This window comes from Prosopis cineraria, unplaced genomic scaffold (assembly GCF_029017545.1).
Source record: "Prosopis cineraria cultivar Desert tree isolate PC_DT_omini unplaced genomic scaffold, ASM2901754v1 PC2, whole genome shotgun sequence".
Taxonomy (NCBI): domain Eukaryota; kingdom Viridiplantae; phylum Streptophyta; class Magnoliopsida; order Fabales; family Fabaceae; genus Prosopis; species Prosopis cineraria.
In genome coordinates, this window is record NW_026555333.1 from 7,167,552 (window position 1) to 7,186,497 (window position 18,946).

Consider the following 18,946-nt stretch of genomic DNA (forward strand, 5'->3'; position numbering starts at 1 on the left):
TTGGGTAAATATCTTGGGATCCCATTGATTCAAAAGAGAGCTTCTTATTGTCTTTAGTCCCCTCATTCTAGATAAAGTTAAAGAAAGGCTGTTGGGATGGAGAAGGAAATTGCTAAATATGGCTGGTAGAATAGTTTTGATTAACTCTATTATCTCGACAATCCCAAGTTACAACATGCAGACTATGTTACTCCTAAAAGAACTACTTAATGAAGTAGAAAAGAATTTTGAAGTTTTCTATGAAGGGATTGTGATGATAGTAAAAAGCAACATTTATTGGCTTGCAATAAGGTAATTCAAGATAAAAAGAGTGGAGGGCTGGGAATCAAAGATTTGAATATCTAAAATAAAGCATTCATATTCAAACATTACTGGAAATTGTTGAATAATGACAAAGCTCTTTAGGTTCAAGTCCTATCATCAAAGTACAAGTGTGGTTCTGACACTATGCTGATAGTTAAGAAAAAAGCTAGTGCATTTATGACCCAGTGAGGAATTGTTTATTACTTGGAAAGTTAGAGGAAAAGGATTGGGAATAGCAAAAACACCAAGTTTTGGGCTATATTTAGGAATTCAATGACCTCCCTTTAGCCCATCTCTCCTTAGATAGCACTTATAATGCCAATGATAAAGATTGTGATGTTGAGAGAATGAAGACCTAGCCATCTAGCAATATTATAAGTCACATTGCTCATGCTAACATCCTGAGAGGAGAGAGAAGAGGATACTTTTATATGGAAACTTTAACATTTCTTTTGCGTATAAGTTTCTCATTGCAAGTACACCTTCTATGATGAGGGAACTTTGGAACAAAATTTAGTGCTAATTTGGATCGAAAAAAAAATCTAAATTTACTTATGGTTAGGGGTTAAGAACAAGTTGCATATAGCTGAACTCAAAGCCAAGGGAGGATTGCAATAATAAGACATTTGCATGATGTATAACTAGAAGGAAGATGTTATGCATATTCTTAAAGATTGCATGCAAGCAGAAGAGAGGTGGAGGAACCTAGTAAAAGAAGAGGAGTGGAGCCAACTCAAAAGTCTACAGGGAGCATATTGGATACTAAAAAATCTTAAACAATCTATGGTAATCATAAGACTACATGTGTGCCCTGGGATGTCTTGTTTGGTTATATGTGTTGCCATAATTGGTGCATTAGATGTAAAAATTGTTCCCGATTAAGGATAATGTGGATACTAACCAAACTTCGGATACTCTTTTGGCAAGCGAGAATGATTTGGATTTGATGCATATTTCACCTAAGACATCACTCATCAAGGGGAGGAGCTATGCACGCTAGTACAAACCGAAGGAGAATGCGATTAGATTAGATGGATGGCTCATGCAAAGATGGTGTTTCTCGATGTGATAAGGTGGTTAAGGATAGTACTGCTGACTAGCTTGTTGGTTTTATTTCCTGTGTGATAAAATTCCCCTTACTATCACCTAAGTTGTTAACCTTATTCAAGCGAACTGAATTATGCTTTCATAAAAAATTCCATAAAATCAATGTCTACATTAACTGTGCTGAAGCGATAAACTTGATCTTGCAGTGAGATGTTGAAAATCATCCTTTTAGAGAAATCACTCATTATTCATTATGCTAGATTCCTTTCATATGAAAACAGCCATGTTTATTTGAGTTTTATGCTTAAAGAGGCAAATTGTTATGCCCATTCACTGGTTAATTTTACTTCAAACATTATTGAATCATTTTGTTCTTTTAATCAACCCTCACTTACTATAGGGAGGTGATGAATGATGATAAGAGAGGATCCTCAATGTGTATTGCGACTGCTGTATTGGTTAATGCATCCCCTTTCATTTAAAAAAAAAAAATTTGATATTCACAGTTTGAGTCTGAGAGGAGATCCTGTACATGTCTGTAACGTATGTACGAGTACATACAATTTTGAATATACAAACGAGGGCGAAAGGCAAGGTGAAGGAAGCTGTGAAGAAATTCTAAAAAGAAAAAAAAAAATAAAGGGACAGGCACATCTGGGGACAAGACAATTTATTTAGGTACATCCAACAAGTCGGCAAAGTCACATGCCACCAAGGCAGGCTTTTTTTTTTTTTTTTTTTTTCTTAGATATCCATATCCCTTTTTGGGATATTGCCTCAATTAATAAGCTTCCCATCCCTTTCAACTACCATGTTTGCTGTTCTCTTCTCTAATACATCCTACATCCAGTTCGGTTGTTCATAGGTCTTAATTACATATCCCTACTAACATCCCTCGTGACTTATTCCTTCAGATTTTCATCAACCAGAATTCTACATCACTTTTCACAGCCTCCATATTATTCATCAGATTCAACAGTATAACTCTTTCCTCCTCCTTCAACACTACTGACTTGCCTTCAGAATATGATGGTGCAAATAACACTAGACGCATCAACTTATGTTTATTTTATCTGTCAGAACAAGATTCAGCGAATCTTTGTACTGTTTTCTGTCTTGTTTTTTTGTTGTCCTCTCTTTCTCTTTCCAATTTTCCAATCAGACTGCCGCTATTAGAAATTAAAAAGAGAAGAGGAAGAAACATCAGACAGTGGCACAATAGCTGTCTGGATACAAAAGGATAAAGAGGTAGACGGTGCTTTTCAGCGAAACACACAGAAAGAGGTAGAGAGTACTGGTGACTCATTCAAGGCATAAATATTTTCCATGCTTTTCCTTCAAGTGGTCCAGATGAACACAGAACCATGCATTGTCTCACATGCAAGAGAATGATAAGCACACCAGACCAGATTTCCAGCGAACAGAGAAGGGTCCTAATCTGCATTAGGGGACCAAAACATATATACAATCGCCCAGCTAGCTTGGGGCTAAGATTGCATAACTTTATCACGCAAATACTACTCGCTGCTGCTGCCGGTTATAGTTGAAGTTAGATGTAGGATACACTTTTATTTTACAATTAACATCAGTTGACAGTAATCTAAGAGATGGCATATTGGCTCCAGAGGAATATGTTTGTACTAAGAACAAGTCTTGACAGGCCAAACTCATTTGGTAACTGCATATGCTTCTTTTCCCTGCATGGCTGTATGTCATTTTACGTTCATAGGCATGTAGCATGAAACAAGGAGGGTGGGGTGGGAGAACATCAATCAAGTACTCGTTCTTCTAAGTCATCTTGGCCCGATTTTCGTCGAGAGACCCTCTAGTGCTTGTACTAAGTAGTGGGCCACTGTTGGTTGAAGTACTGATGATGATGATAAGGTTTTATTATGTGACTTGTGTATAAAGTGGACAGGACGACAGGCACTGATTTGTCGTCCAAATTTAACTTACGCCATTGTAGGAGTTTTTGGGAGGCAGACGAAAACACATTAGGTCCATTGTCAACGTCATTAACGTGTGAACCTGGAAGGTGTCATGCAATAAAGACTGGAAGTGGCCACGTAGGCCTCAGTTCAAATCCCACACCCTCCCCTTATGGTTATGGCTTCCACAAGAAAATAAAGTGACATCCCTCGAGCACATTCATGAATATAGCAACAAGATTAGCATCTCAGCTGAATGAACAGAGAATTCAAAATTCTATTAAACAAATAATTTACCAACTAACTGCCAAAATATAGTTTAATGAACAGCTGGTGCAGGAAGGAAATTTCTTGACGAGATACTAATGCAAGAGCTAAACCGGTATATAATAAGGATGAAAATAAACAGGTTCTTATCCAAGAGGGGAGAAGACGAAGGTGGGCTTAACGAAGCAAGAAAAAAGGGGAAAATTGGTAAAGCCTAGTCCTGTATCGGAAGTAATGCTAGCTGGAGTTGGACACAGAATCATTCAGCCTACTTCCAAAGCTTAACAAACGTGTCATGACTGGCTGAAGCAACCAAACCAGTTACATTTGAGACTGCCAAGGAAGCGATTAGTCCTTCGTGTGCCGACAGAGTCATTGTCTTGTTCTCGGCCATGTTCCAAAGTTCCAAAGACTGCACAATATATTATGGATTTAAATATCATTCATCAGGGATGTGAAGCAGGAAAAACAAAATTACAAGGGTCAGAGTTTACCCCATAACCAGCCAGATGATATAACAAATACATGTTATGGAGTATAGACAGATTAAACTTGTTTGCCCTAGAAGCATCATCAGAATTGTACTGCATACTCATTTTCTTCTGCGTTTTCTTTTCTTCAGATTAACCACATTACCACAAACCAGATTAAACTTGTTTGCCCTAGAAGCATCATCAGAATTGTACTGCATACTCATTTTCTTCTGCGTTTTCTTTTCTTCAGATTAACCACATTAACCACATTACCAAATACAGGTGGTCAATGATAGCATGTGCTCACTCAAATTTAAAAGGCATGAGAGGCACGTGAGTTTAATCCTTTAGGAAGGACGCTCCTGATGCTGTGCGACTCTCAGTTTCTAGATGCTAACCCTCTAGAAGTTAGTTAGCATTTGACCCTCTTTTTTTAAAAAAAAAAATTTGTTATCGTTTGTTTCTGTTGCATCCCAGACAGGATTAGATAAGATAGGTTTATTTAAGTTTGCCAGCTGTTTTTATTTTTTTTTTTTTGTAAAGAGGATTGAATGGAACTCCGCCTATGTTTATAGCCGGTCCCAAGCCCGGGTAAAGGAGGAGGGTTGTGTTAGGCCATCAACAGCCAATGTAAAAATTTGTTGAATCTATCATGAACATGGACAATAGACGTTATAATGTTAATGCTAGGTCGTTGCCCGTAAGTAACGCGCTGTATGGCTCGAGTACAGTGATAAGTGAGTTAGAGCCGCTGCATCGGCGCCCGGATGTAGTGTTAAATGAGCAAGGGCTACCGCGTCATTCTGGACGCACGCGGCTAAAGAAGTTAGTCCATAAGAGCAAAATTAGATTTGGTACTTGGAATGTTGGGACATTAAATTGTAAATCTGTAGAGGTTGTAGGGGTTATGATTCAAAGGAAAATCAATATCCTTTGCTTGCAAGAAACAAAATGGCGTGGAGAAGGAGCTAAGGATATTCAAGGTTTCAAACTTTGGTATACAGGAAAAGTAAGTGCACGCAATGGAGTAGGCATCATTATAGATAAGGAGTGGAAGAAAAACGTTGTAGAAGTTAGCAGAATTGGAGACAGAATTATTTCTTTAAAATGATAATTGGACGTGAGACTGTTAATATTGTTAGCGCTTATGCGCCGCAAGTCGGGACAGAAGCCAGTCTTAAGGAATTATTTTGGGAGGATCTGGAGGGGTTGATTCGACACATACCACAGAGTGAAAAGATTTTTATTGGAGGAGACTTTAATGGGCATGTCGGGAGGGAAGCTGGTCAGTATGCGAGGGTGCATGGTGGTTTTGGTTTTGGAGAGCTAAACAATGAAGGGAAAACTCTTCTTGATTTCTCATTGGCGTATGATTTTAAGATTGCCAACACTTGTTTCAAGAAGAGAGATGAGCATCTCATCACTTACAAAAGTGGAGCCTCAAGGTCGCAGATTGATTTTCTTTTGGTTAGGAACACAGATAGAAAACTTTGTAAAAATTGTAAGGTGATCCCTGGAGATGCTGTAACGACACAACATAGGGTCCTAGTCCTTGATGTGTGTATTATGAGTAAAATCCAAAAACGTCGACAAGTAGTAACACCAAGATTAGGTGGTGGCAATTAAAAGGTGAGAAGCAAGATATTTTCAAGCGAAATCTTTTGGATAAAGGAATTTGGGATTCTCAGGGAAGTGCTAACATCATATGGGAGGATATGGCTAAAAAGATACGGGAGGTTGCAAAAGTAGTTTTGGGAGAATCGAAAGGTTCTGGTCCGAGAGATAAGGAGTCTTGGTGGTGGAATAATAGTGTACAGGACAAAATCAAGTATAAGAAGAACTGTTTTAAAGCCATACATTTGTGTAACAATGAGGAAAATTGGGAGAGGTACCGTATGGCTAAGAAGGAAACTAAGAGAGCTGTGGGTGAAGCTCGTTCCAAAGCTTTTGAAGAATTTTATAAGAACCTTGAGACGAAGGAAGGAGAGCAAAATATTTATAAGATTGCCAAGAGTAGGGAAAGAAAATCAAGAGATCTAGAACAGGTAAGGTGTATTAAGGATGAAGAGGGAAGAATTTTAGTTACAGATGATGAAATTAAAAATAGATGGGAGACTTATTTTTCTAAACTTTTCAATGATGGAAAGGATTCATCTAGTAACTTGGAGGATTTAGTAACTGGTGAAGGAGAACAAAATTTGTCATTCTATCGAAAAATACGTGATAAGGAGGTAAAGGAAGCTCTTAAGAAAATGGCAAATGGTAGAGCTAACGGACCTGATTGTATATCTATCGAAGCGTGGAAATGTTTAGGTGAAGAAGGGGTGAGATGGTTAACTAAATTATTTAATGTGATTTTACGGTCCAAGAAAATGCCTGATGAGTGGAGGAGAAGTACATTAATTCCTATTTATAAAAATAAAGGAGATATTCAGAATTGTACTAACTATAGAGGGATTAAACTCATGAGCCACACAATGAAATTGTGGGAGAAAGTAATTGAGCACAGGTTGAGATTGGAGACAAGTATTTCTGAGAATCAATTTGGTTTTATGCCAGGTAGATCAACTACAGAGGCGATTTATCTACTAAGGGGATTAATGAAAAAGTATCGTTGTAAAGATAAAGATCTACACATGGTTTTTATTGATTTGGAAAAAGCTTATGACCGTATACCAAGAGAAGTGCTTTGGAAAGCGTTGGAAAAAAGGGAGTACGGATTGCTTATATTAAAGCCATACAAGATATATAGAGGGGGTAAAAACTAGTATAAGAACGCCTTGTGGTCAAACAAAGGATTTTCCTATAAAGATTGGACTACATCAGGGATCATCTCTGAGTCCTTATTTGTTCAACTTGATTTTAAATGTTTTGACGGAACATATTCAAGAGGAAATCCCGAAATGTATGCTCTTCGCGGATGATATAGTTCTTATGCAGAGACAAGAGAAGAGGTTAATTGCAAACTTGAGTTATGGAGGAGGACATTGGAGTCGAAAGGTTTTCGTCTGAGTAGAAGTAAGACGGAATATTTATATTGTAAATTTGGTAAAAGACTATTCGAAAATAATTTGGAAGTGAAATTGGGAGATCAAATTATACCTCAAGTGGAAAAGTTTAGATATTTGGGAGCCATTATTCAAAATGATGGCGAAATCAGTGGAGATATTTCACATAGAATTCAAGCTGGGTGGTTTAATTGGAGAAAAGCTAAAGGAGTTATTTGTGACCGTAAGGTGCCTAATAAACTTAAAGGAAAGTTTTATCGTACTGCTATCAGACCGGCAATGTTATATAGTAGTGAATGCTGGGCTCTAACGGGACAGCAAGAGCATAAAGTTGGAGTAGCAGAGATGAGAATGTTACGATGGATGTGCGGACATACACGTAAAGATAAAATTCGAAATGAGCACATACGTGAAAAAGTGAGAGTGGCACCTATTGAGGAAAAAATGGTAGAAAATCGGTTGAGATGGTTTGGGCATGTACAAAGAAGACCAAGGGAGGCACCAGTGAGAAGAGTGGAACATATAACTTTGAGTCCGATTAAGAGAGGTAGAGGAAGGCCTAAGAGAACACTCTTGGAAGTTGTTGAACGTGATCTCTTAATTAATAATATTTCTAAAAGCTTAATAAATGATAGAGCACAATGGCGTCTTGCAATCCATGTAGCCGACCCCACCTAGTGGGATAAAGGCTTGTTGTTGTTGTTGTTGTAAAAGGATTAGATGGGTGGCTATGACTCACAGTCCTTCCTCTTTATTTTTTTTTTATTATTCTCTTTTTTGGGGGGGGGGGGGAGGCATCTTCCTATTTATACTTTTTGCTTTCTGCATTTCAAAATAACATGACTTCAAAGTTTCAAATAATCTGAACCCCATCTTCTCAATGAACATAACCAGCAGTATTATATATATTTTTGGGCTAACCAGCAGTTAAAACTTGATAAATTTTCTCCCTCTAGGTACGAATTTAAAAAGGAAAAATATACGCAAATAAGATTCAAGAAACCGCTAGCTAAGAAGTAAAGATAAACACAATTTAACCAAATTCATGGACGACAATTAAAAAAAAATTAAAAAAAACAGAAAGTGTGGTTGACTTGCCTCGTAACATCCGATGACCAGCAATGAAAAATATGTTGGATGGAAAACACAAGAATGAAATTTTTCCCATTACAGCTTAGCTCATGAACACATTCCCCGTCACCCCCTGACCAAGAGTCCAAACCCTGACAGAATCCTCACGACAGATGCAAGCAACTTCCCAGTGGGGTCCCAGCAAACAGAATGTATTGGCTTTGTATGTCCCTACAATCATAATGCCACAACCAAGGGCATTTAAAAATCCTCATGGGACAGTTTGTAAAACATACTCAAATAGGCTGTTGGCTAAGTGAAATTTAACCATTACTAGAGCATTATTATAGATCATTTACAATGAAAATGAATTTTTGCCAGGCTCAGATCAACTGAGCTATAGCTCTGCAAACTGTAGTTTTCACACTCGGGAAATTACAATCTAGAATACAAATGAATATTAAGCCAGGCCAATCATTAATCTTAACTCGTTAGCCAAAAACAAACAAAAAAAACATTAAAACACAACTTTGGAAGCATCACAAAAATTTTAGTCTATACCCAAACTTACTATGGTGTAACCAACCTGTAATGAATATTGGCATGTTTGTGTTTCCACATCAAGTATAGAGACAACGTTCTCAGCAGCAGCAGCAAGATACCTCCCAAGGCCAGTTTGAAACCTCATCTGGGCAGTACCACCCTAATCAGCACAAAAGTGTAAGCATGGCAGATAGATATACTAAAAAAAATCAATCGTTTTCACCAAAAAGAAGAGAAAAAAATCAATCATGGGCCCTCCACCAACTACTTGAGCTTTTAGTCTTAGAGATATCAGTGAAATAATCACAGGCCTTCTCCAAACAGCTTAAGCTTATGGGATGAATTGGTTCCCAAGATTGGCAAACTAAAATGAATGCACAATCACTCTAATACACTAACAAAATAAAACAGATATGTTATAAAATGCAAAGGAAACTAAGATTCTACCTTAGAGACTCGAGCACAGCTGCCATTATTTATGCTCCAATATCGGATTTCACCATCACCATCACAAGAGCAGATAAGATCATCTTTTTTTGATGAAAATCTAGAGACATAACAGATGCAGATGTCCTGTGAAGGTGCGAAGCGTATATCCAGGCTGCATGGGTAAAATATCTAAGCTCAAGCAAAACAGTAAATAGAATAACAGTCCAATAAGATCCAGACTTAGAAAGCAAACTATGCTAGCACACAATTATTGGTATGCCAGCTCACTGGTACAGCTGACATTCAAAATGAGGAAAGTCTTCTACAAGTAGTGTAGATGCGTAAATTAACTGTTGTATCTCTCTAATTCTGACAGATAGAAGAGGGAAAGAGAGAGAAGAACAGAAGGTAGAGAGAATTCAGAGAGAGAGAGAGGAGAGAGTAGAGAAAAAAATATAAGGACTGAATGGTGCAATCATTATCATTAGAATAGCATAGGATACAAATGTGTCTCATTGTATTCATAGGCTTCTAATCCCCAAACTATACCAACAGCTATATTATTTAATCACTGACTAACAGTAACCAACCACTGAAAATAACAGCAACTAATATTTCAATATTACAATTATAAAACATCAACCCCCGTAAAAACTATCATACTAGCAATCAGAAAATTGAGCTAAGAACATATGATCTGTTACGTGAGTTATTTTATTCAATAACGTTGAAGTTTATGTTGTGATGTAAAGCCATGCTGGACACAATGCACAATCAACAAATTATTCAAAATCATTCAGCAAAACCGTTTGAATGGTGAATAGAAGAAAGTGCTTTTAGCTGCTACATTAAGTGTGAAAGAAGTTATTAAGAAGTTCTACTAACTAGTCCTTGTACAGTTGTATTACACTATCACGGATTGAAGAAAACTGTTATGCCGGTTGATGAATTCTGAATTCTGGTTCTCCCTCTCTCTCTTTCCTATTCTTTCAACCTTCAGTTCTCCTTTCACCTATCAACCAACAATCAACAGAAAATTCCTAAGCTTGTGAAGTTCTAAGGCTACACCCGATTATTCACTCCTATCATTCCCATCACGAAAGAATAAAGACTAGCTTCCTGCCAAAGCTTAGGTGAAAAACAGTAAAGCATGCAAAGCACATGATCCCTGTCCCCCTGTCAACTACCGAGGAACTAAAATTTAATTTTTGAGGATTAGAATCCCTGCATCAACGGTCTTGAAGAACCAACTTCATTGTAAACTATCATAGCATTATACTATAGAATAGTAAAACTGAATCTGGAAACTCCTCTTCCAGGGAACACTATTGTAAGATGATATATATCTTGATGTACGGCATATTTCAAGCTTAGGTTGCTAAAGGATAGATTTACTAAGACATTACACTCCTTTGCTCACTGTATCTAAAATCTCATGGAACAATCACACAACTCATTTTATTATCTCATGTACAAATTTCAGTGAAAGAGGAACACCAAACTTCTTTGTAACTTCTCAGTGAGTGTGCCACACACTTCAAAGGCAGCATGAACTATATACCTTTGATGTGACCAATCCCAAATAGAATTAGAATGCACAGAGCGTACTTCTCAAAAAGAGTATACTAATAGAGTAAACTAGGAAATAAATCGACTAACATTATCAACATCCCAAACTCTGACAGTTTTGTCAAATGAAGAGTTGCAAGGCGAGGCATGCTAGGACTAAAACGGACATCAGTTATCAAAAATGAGTGTTCTTCAAGAGTAGCTTTTTGCTTTAGAGAATCTGTGAACCACAAGACAGCCTGCAATGCAAAACCATAAAGAGAAAAAGGTCAAATATTCTATAAATATAACAAATGATACAGAAATCAATCTTTTCTTGTTTCTAAAGTGAAAGACATAAAGCTGCAGACACTCTCAAGAATTCAGATGACCACTTGAAGTAATATATCAAATATGACTGCAGACTAATCAACTAACCTTTTTGTCATGGCCACCGCTTGCGAGCAATTTCCCATCAGATGAGAAGTGGCAACAGACAACTTTGCTTGTACTAGCTCGTACAGAATTGAATTCAGCAAATGAGAAGCCTAAAACCAAACCAAGTCATTGGCCTCAGAATAAATAGATTTGACTTCAGTTTCTGCATTGGCATCTCGTTATGCTAGTCAAGAATTAAAGGGCAACAAAGCAAGCCCCAAACAAAAAAGAATAGAGAAACACGCTCCTAAAATTGTCCAATAAACAATGATACTTGCATGCAGAGGGGAAAAAATATCCTGAACTGCATTTGGAGAAAATATAATATGTTATTTGAGTTTTTAAGTAAGTCTCTGAACAAAGAATTTGCCATTTCATTGCAGTTTACACTTGAACTATATCTTCATCCTAATCAATCAATAACAGAAGATATTTTCTGAAAAGACAAAATTGCACCCTATTGCACCTTAGCAATTCTTATAAAAAAAAAAAACATTGACATGCATCTGAAAACCATACTGCTAGGATGAAGCCAAAAAAAATTATTAGATCAATAAATAAAAAGTATGCTGCACCTTGTTTTACATCCATACAACGACCAACAGAATCTCTAGGGTCTGCATCATCATGGGATAAAAAAGACTCAACATTGTCATCAAGAGATCCATCGTCAACGAATCGATCCATGTCAGCAGCCTGCAATTCAAGATCCTTATCATGCCACTGCCAAAACGGAATGGCCATGAGTCTACATGCAAGGAATTTACTATTCCTTCCTTCAATGGAAATGTCCAACAATATTCCACTTACCAATTGGTTTGAAGGTGATGTAAGAGTTCCAGTGCCATCAGTGCCAAACATCACAGGAGGCTTTGAAGAACCACCATTATGAGGCACTGCAGGCATCGATATCACATCCCCGGTGTATGAGTTGAAGGGGTTGAAGGTGCTGAACTTGGAGACGGACCTGTTGTATTTACCGTTCCAGAGCTATTGGCAGGACCAGAAGAAGATACAGGCTGCTTTCTCTTTCTCCCAGTCTGGTTTTTGGAAGCCTTAAAGCAGTCAGAAAACCTCATAAGGAACGTATTAAAGAGAAGTCTTAATAGGGTACTTTATAAAGAGAGAGAGAGAGAGAGAGAATACAAATATAGACCAAATAGTGTCCAGTAACATCCAAGGAGACCAGCCATTGTAGGGAACAAAGAATTTCATGATACAAAAGAATGGAATTATGAAATAGCTCCTATTAGAAATATAAAAATGACCAAATAACAGTAACATTCGAAACAAGACCAGCCGTTAAAGGAAACATGTACCAGCAAGAGTCAAAGTTCAGAAGACAGGAGGCTTTCTCCCTAGAGAGAGAGAGAGAAGCCAAATGTAGCATAGATATAGCACAGATGAAGCTATGTAGCTAAAACAAACATGTACAACTCGATATGCAAGCTGAAAAATGTTCAAAAAGATGTATATCTTTATAACTGTTTAACATGACAAGCTAAATGTCAGCATCAGAAAATTTCCAGACAACTATGTGTTAACAATTATTCCTTTATATTACAAGCCACTAGAAATATGTTTCTTAGGAATCCTCTGGGCATAATGAATCAAGAAAATGAATGTGATAGAGCTCATGACTTTACTACGACAACATTATTGCTGGTTCAGATGTTTTCCCTCTGGATCCTGGTTATAAGGAAAAGTAATTGATGGCCTAGAGATGTTTGAGAGTCTTTCTAGGGGTAAGAGCTATGTTAGAGTCACTTTTGGATCTTCAGACCTTCCTCTTTGCCTAGAGAGAAGGGTGTGGAGTATTTAGAAAATGAGTAGTGAGGAGAGCTCTGTCCCCTCAAATGCCAAATTGCGGTGGAAAAAGATACCTTTCTTCATCATTTGTTCATGTGTAGCTTTTGATTGTGTTGCTGTACTGGGTTGCATTTTGTGTCATTTCTTGTACTCCGTACTTTCAGTTCTTCTTATTTTGGTTGTATTACAACTCTGTTATTCTGTTTAGTCCCATTTGCTGTGTATTTTTCTCTATTTTGCTTGTTTTAAGTTTATGAGGATAGAAGGTTCCATCAGAATGTTGCCTCTGAATAAGGTGAAAAGGGCAACCAAATGTGCACTGACCTGATCATTTCCTCTAAAGAGTTTGACATGCTCCCATCCGCTGCGACACTTACAATACCCCCTACTTTGTCTCGTTGATGCACATTAAGATTCGAAGCCTGAGATTGCTGATTTGAAAGAGCATGCTGTTGAAGTTGCTGCTGCTGCTGCAGATTGGTATTCTGTTGCTGATGCTGCTGATGAAATTGAGCCAATTTTAACTACACAGGTCAAATTTTCACTTACTGTAAACCATGAAACTTGTGTTAACTCTGTAAAATAAATAAAACAGCTCAACAAATAATTAGAATCGGTAAGTCAAGAAGAAATGATAATTAAAGAGGACAAGAACCTTCATTAGCATGTCTGTATCTCCACAAGGCAAAAGCGGGCTGCCAGCTTGAAGTGGGGACCCAACATTTGATACCACATCACCATGGGGTTTGAAAGACCATCCTTACTTAGGCCCGTATTCCTATTATTCAACAGCATTCTAAGTCGTCTATTTTCTTCACTAGCAGATGGTGATGCAAGATTTTGTTGAGCAAGCATAAGATGCTGTGGCGTCAACATTTGAAGTTGATGAAAAGGCTGAGGACCCTGCATAAAAGCTTTCTGTGGTTGGAGAAGACTATTGCGCAGTTGATCCAACCCCTAATAAGGGATAGAAAAATCTAGTAAATAGTCAAATCTAATTACTCAATTATTAAGTTTGAATGATTTTGTGATTGTAGATAACTAAGTACAGTGCTCAAGGCTTTAGATAATAGGTCACATTTTTAACAGATGAAGATTTCACAGGACACAGATACAACAAGAGCAGAGTAACCTCCAATATACTGAAACTCTAAAGGAGGATATATCATTTATGCTCGCAAGTGATTATCAAATTTGCAGGATATATCCAATTTAAATAATAAAAAGAGAACGAAAGCAAGCTACTTACTTTAAGTGGCCACCCTTGAGAGTCAAATTGTTGCTACCTTGATTCGATCCTAACACAAAGAAATCTCCTGTTAACTAAATCTTTGCGTAAAGATGGTCAAACAACAATGTGCAAGTGTACATGTTAAATTCCAAAACATTCTTCACCATAAGTGATATAACACACACTTGCACAATGCTGGACAGAGGGAGAGAGTAGAAAGAAACCAGAAATAAGGAGGGAGAAATGAAGACGATGAAGAAACAGAGTAGTGGGGGAGTAAGGGAGGGAGACAAACGCATAGAGAGAGAGAGAGAGGAAGGGATTCAGAAACTCACTCACAATATATCATTCATCAAGTGCGTTCTAATACAAATGCAAGCTAGTCTATATAAACTAACTTTCCTACCTATTAAGGAAATCTTAATCACTTGTCCAAAGAAAGCTAATGTTCAAATTTCCCTTCTAACAAAATAACACAAAAGGAAACCTTAATACCATGTCCATATAAAGCTAGGTTTCAAATTTCCCCTCTTACAATATATTAAAATAACTGCAATTTGAGAGAAAATGATATTTCTATTGAATCAAAACGGAGATACATATTGACTATATATACAACAAGGGGAATAAATACTAATAATTGCTAATAATGCCTAATAACTACTAATAAAGGCTATAGATAATATTTACAATAATTACTAGACATTCTGATAGAGCCCGTTATTTCTCCAAGACATGCTAGAGAAAGTCAAAGGCGGCTAATGACTCTAATAGCAATAGTTTGACTGGTCCAGAGACTTACCTTTTGGTCCCCAGCCATGAGGAACAGTAACTAGTGATTTTCTGCTATGATTAAAATCTTTTGGGCAATATGGGCTATGGGGAAGCCATGCTATGTGTGGTATTAATCTTTTGCTTGTATTGAGGGGGGATATGTTTTTTGTAAGAGATTGGTAAGGAGAGACTGGCCTCTCAAACGCCAGAAGGAGTAAACCCTCTTTTGTTAGGTTTGTAACTTGTGTTGTTGTTACTTTTGTAATCATTTAGGGGAGATAAGGTTTGGCCAGAATCAAAGAAAGACTTGTAACTCTGATTCGGTTTCTCTCATTCTATTAATATCAAAAAACCTCAGCATTTTCCCCTCACTTATTGTTGTGTTTGTCATTTGGTTGCTGTTTTGTTGTGATACTGGTTTGGGTCCCATTATATTCCTACACTCCCCTCAAGTTGGATCATAGATGCTGATCATGTCCAACTTGCTTATGCCATTCTCAAATGCAAGGCCAATAACCCTTTAATCAAAACATCAACTGCTTGCAACTTTGTAGGCAAATATGCCAAACATAGAATTCCTTCTTCCACTTTTTCTTTGATAAAGTGTCGATCTGTCTCTACATGTTTAGATATGTCATGTTGCACTGGAGTGAAGGCTATGCTTATGGCAGCCTTATTATCACAGTAAAGTTTCAATCGTGAGCTTGCTTCAACTTAGATTTCATTCAAGCCTCGTTTCAGCCACAATTCCTCTGTTGTTCCTTAAGCGAAAGCTCTCAACTCAGATTCAACACTGCTTTTTGAGACAACTCTTTGCTTTTGGCTGCTCCATGTAACTAAATTTCCCCATGCAAATGAATAGCAGCTAGAAGTTGGCCTTTGATCTTTATAGGTTCTACCCCAACTCGCATGGTGTAAACTTCAATAGATCTTTACTCATATTTTCTAAAGAACAACCCCTTACTAGGAGTACCTTTCAAATATCTCAAAATCCGATAAACTGCCTCCATATGACTCTTCATTAGATTGCTCATATATTGACTAGTTACACTGATAGCAAATGCTATATCCGATCTAGTATGAGAAGGATATATCAGTTTTCCAACAAGTTTTTGACATCTTTCCTTGTCAGCTGCTTCTTCCTTTTCTTTGGTTTCCTCCTCTTCTTCATTGCCTTCCTCATCGAGATCTTTTCCTTTTTTCTTCTTTTTTCTTAGGCTTCTTTTTCAACTTCTTGATCTCAATAGGGATTTCAACAGGTCTATAACCCAATATACCTGTCTCCTTCAAAAGATCCAATATATACATTTGCTAAGAAACATAGATTCCTCTTCATGACCAAGCAACTCCCATCCCAAGGAAAATATTTTAGTTTCCCGACATCTCTGACTTCAAACTCTTACCCAAGGCAGTCTTCACTCTTTCTATCCCTCAAAATGATCTCCAGTAAGTATTATGCCATTGATGTAGACAATAAGAATACATTCTTGCCTCCTCAACTTTAACAAACTTTGTATGATTCGAAAGAACTTGCTTGTAACCTTTAAACTTTAAAACTTTTTGAGAATCTACCAAACCAAGCTCTTGGTGACTGTTTCAAACCATATACAGACTTTTTCAATTTACAGACTTCAGTTTCTCTAACTTTATTAAACCTAGGAGGTAAGGTCATACAAACTTCTTCCTTCAACTCTCCATTTAAAGACATTTTTTTGTCAAGTTGCTGAAAAGGCCACTTAAGATTAGCTGCGACAGATAACAAGACTCTAATAATGTTTAATTTTGCCAACGGAGCAAATGTTTCTTCATAATCCAAGCCATATATTTGGGTAAATCTCCTTGCAACCACACGTACTCTTAGCTTGTCAAAAAGTTCCATCAATCTTGTATTTTGGGCCAAACCCTACTTACAGCTCACTGTTCTCTTTCCTTTAGGTAACTGAACAAGTTCTCATATCCCATTCTTTTCTAGGGCCCTCATTCTTCCATACCGGCACTCTGCCATTCAAGGATGCTTAGATCTTCTTGTATAGTCTCAGGTACCTTCACTTTATCAAGATTAGTAACAAAGGCCTAATATTAAGGCAAAAGTGCATTGTATGAAACAAACTTCTCTATTGGATGGAACGTACATGAGCGAGTTAGCTTCCTCAAAGCAATAGGAAGATCAAGATCAGTAGATTCACTTACTTGTTCTGTATCATCCATTTTTAGGGTTTCAGAAGTTTCCCAAATTCTAAGCCTCCATCAATATCTACTTTAGGAGCTACCTCTAGTTCTGACTCTCTTGGTGCTTCAGGTACAAGTTGCTCATTGTCTTTTGATTTCTTTTTTCGAGTGTAAACAAACAATTCTTCATTTTGTGGTTTTTCTACATCTCCTCACCTGTGCTCCTTAGATTGTGGCATAAGAGGAGGAGATGGTGGTGTAGATAGAATAGATGAAGGTAAAGACTTGAGATGATGGTAGTAATAGCTCAGTTGGTGTAAATTATGGTTCAAGGAGCACTAGTTCTCGATTAGGTTCTTGATCCCAAGTCTGAGATTTACCCATGCTCTCCCCCTGAATCAAAGGATTGGAATAGAAAGGAGTATCCCCATGAAAGGTGACATCAAGAGTGACAAATGTATGTTTTGAGATAGGGTCAACATATTTGTATCCTTTTTAAGTGGCAAAATAACCAAGGGAAATGCATTTAATATCACGCGGTTCAAGTTTCGTGCTTTGTGGTTATAGACAAAGGTTGTGTAATCAAACACACGAAGTGGAAGATAAGTTTCAATATGTAATGTTGAAAAAACAATTTTCAATTTATGGAGAGAGTTTCAAAGAATAAAATCGACTAGGCATACAGTTGATTAGGTAGGTTGCGGTTAAAATAACATCCCCCAATAAAATTTAGGTGCATTGCAAGTAAACAAAGTGCTCTAGCAACGTCAAGTATATGGCTATTTTTCTTTCAGCAACCCCATTTTGTTGAGGTGTATGGGCACAAGAACTAGCATGGGCAATACCATGCATTTGGAGGAAAGTACTCAAATATTGATTAAAGTACTCAATGCCATTATTGATATGGAACACTTGAATAGTGGCGTTGAACTGGGTTCTCATCATGTTGAAGAAATTAATGAATGTGCCTTAGACTTGTTTCTTAAAAGATAGACCCAACAAACACGAGTATGATCATCAATGAAGGAAATAAACCACGTTTTAGTACGGTTGGGAGTACGAGAAGATGCCCACAAGTCAATATGAATGGGTGTGAAAGGTTTATTGGGTGTACATGTGGCTCTCGGAAAGGATGTTCTGTGGTGTTTGGCAAGTACACACTTTTCACAATAAATGTCATTGACATTCAAGTTTGGACAAAAGGTTGGAAACAATTGTTTAAGGTAATAAAAATTAAGCTGACCCATCCTTTTATGCCACAACATAAAAGTATTAACTTTAGAGGTAGATACAGAGTCACCAACAATCGATGAGTTACCCACTCGAGTAGAGAATTCGAAATAGTAGAGCCCCCCATACTCCTTAACATTTCCGATTGTCACTCTAAATGATAGGTCCTAAAACACACAATGGGATGGGAGAAATTTAGCATAACAATTTGACTGCTTGGTCAATTGACTGATTGAAAGCAAATTACACTCAAGTTTAGGCAAGTGAAGTACAAATTCCAACATTACAAATCTGAAATTCGACTCACTACCCCTTTTCCTGCTATAATGCTAAGGAACCATCTACAATCTTCACTTCACATTTCCAACACACGGAATGTAAGTGCTAAACCACTGATAACAACTAGTCATATGATCAGATACCTTGAGTCAACAATCCACATAATGGAATCTCGGGATGTCTTTAATGCATGAAGAAAACTTCCCCTTTTTGCAACTAAGACTTGAACTTTAGTTCTGGTTATGCATGGAGACAATGTTAGGAGGACCCACATAGTACCCCTACAATCCTAAAAAATATTCTCATAATAGAGAACAGTCAGAAACCACAACCCTACACACAAAGACGACATGCACACAGAGCTGCAAAAACAAAACAAGTAGCTTGTGACAAAGAAGT

The 18,946-nt window shown here is 37.3% G+C and overlaps 1 pseudogene; it reads right to left on the bottom strand.

The window, feature by feature from the left end:
- Window positions 1-3,535: 3,535 nt before the first annotated feature.
- LOC129304187 (transcriptional corepressor LEUNIG-like) overlaps window positions 3,536-18,946 on the bottom strand; it is a 30,750-nt pseudogene continuing 15,339 nt past the window's right edge.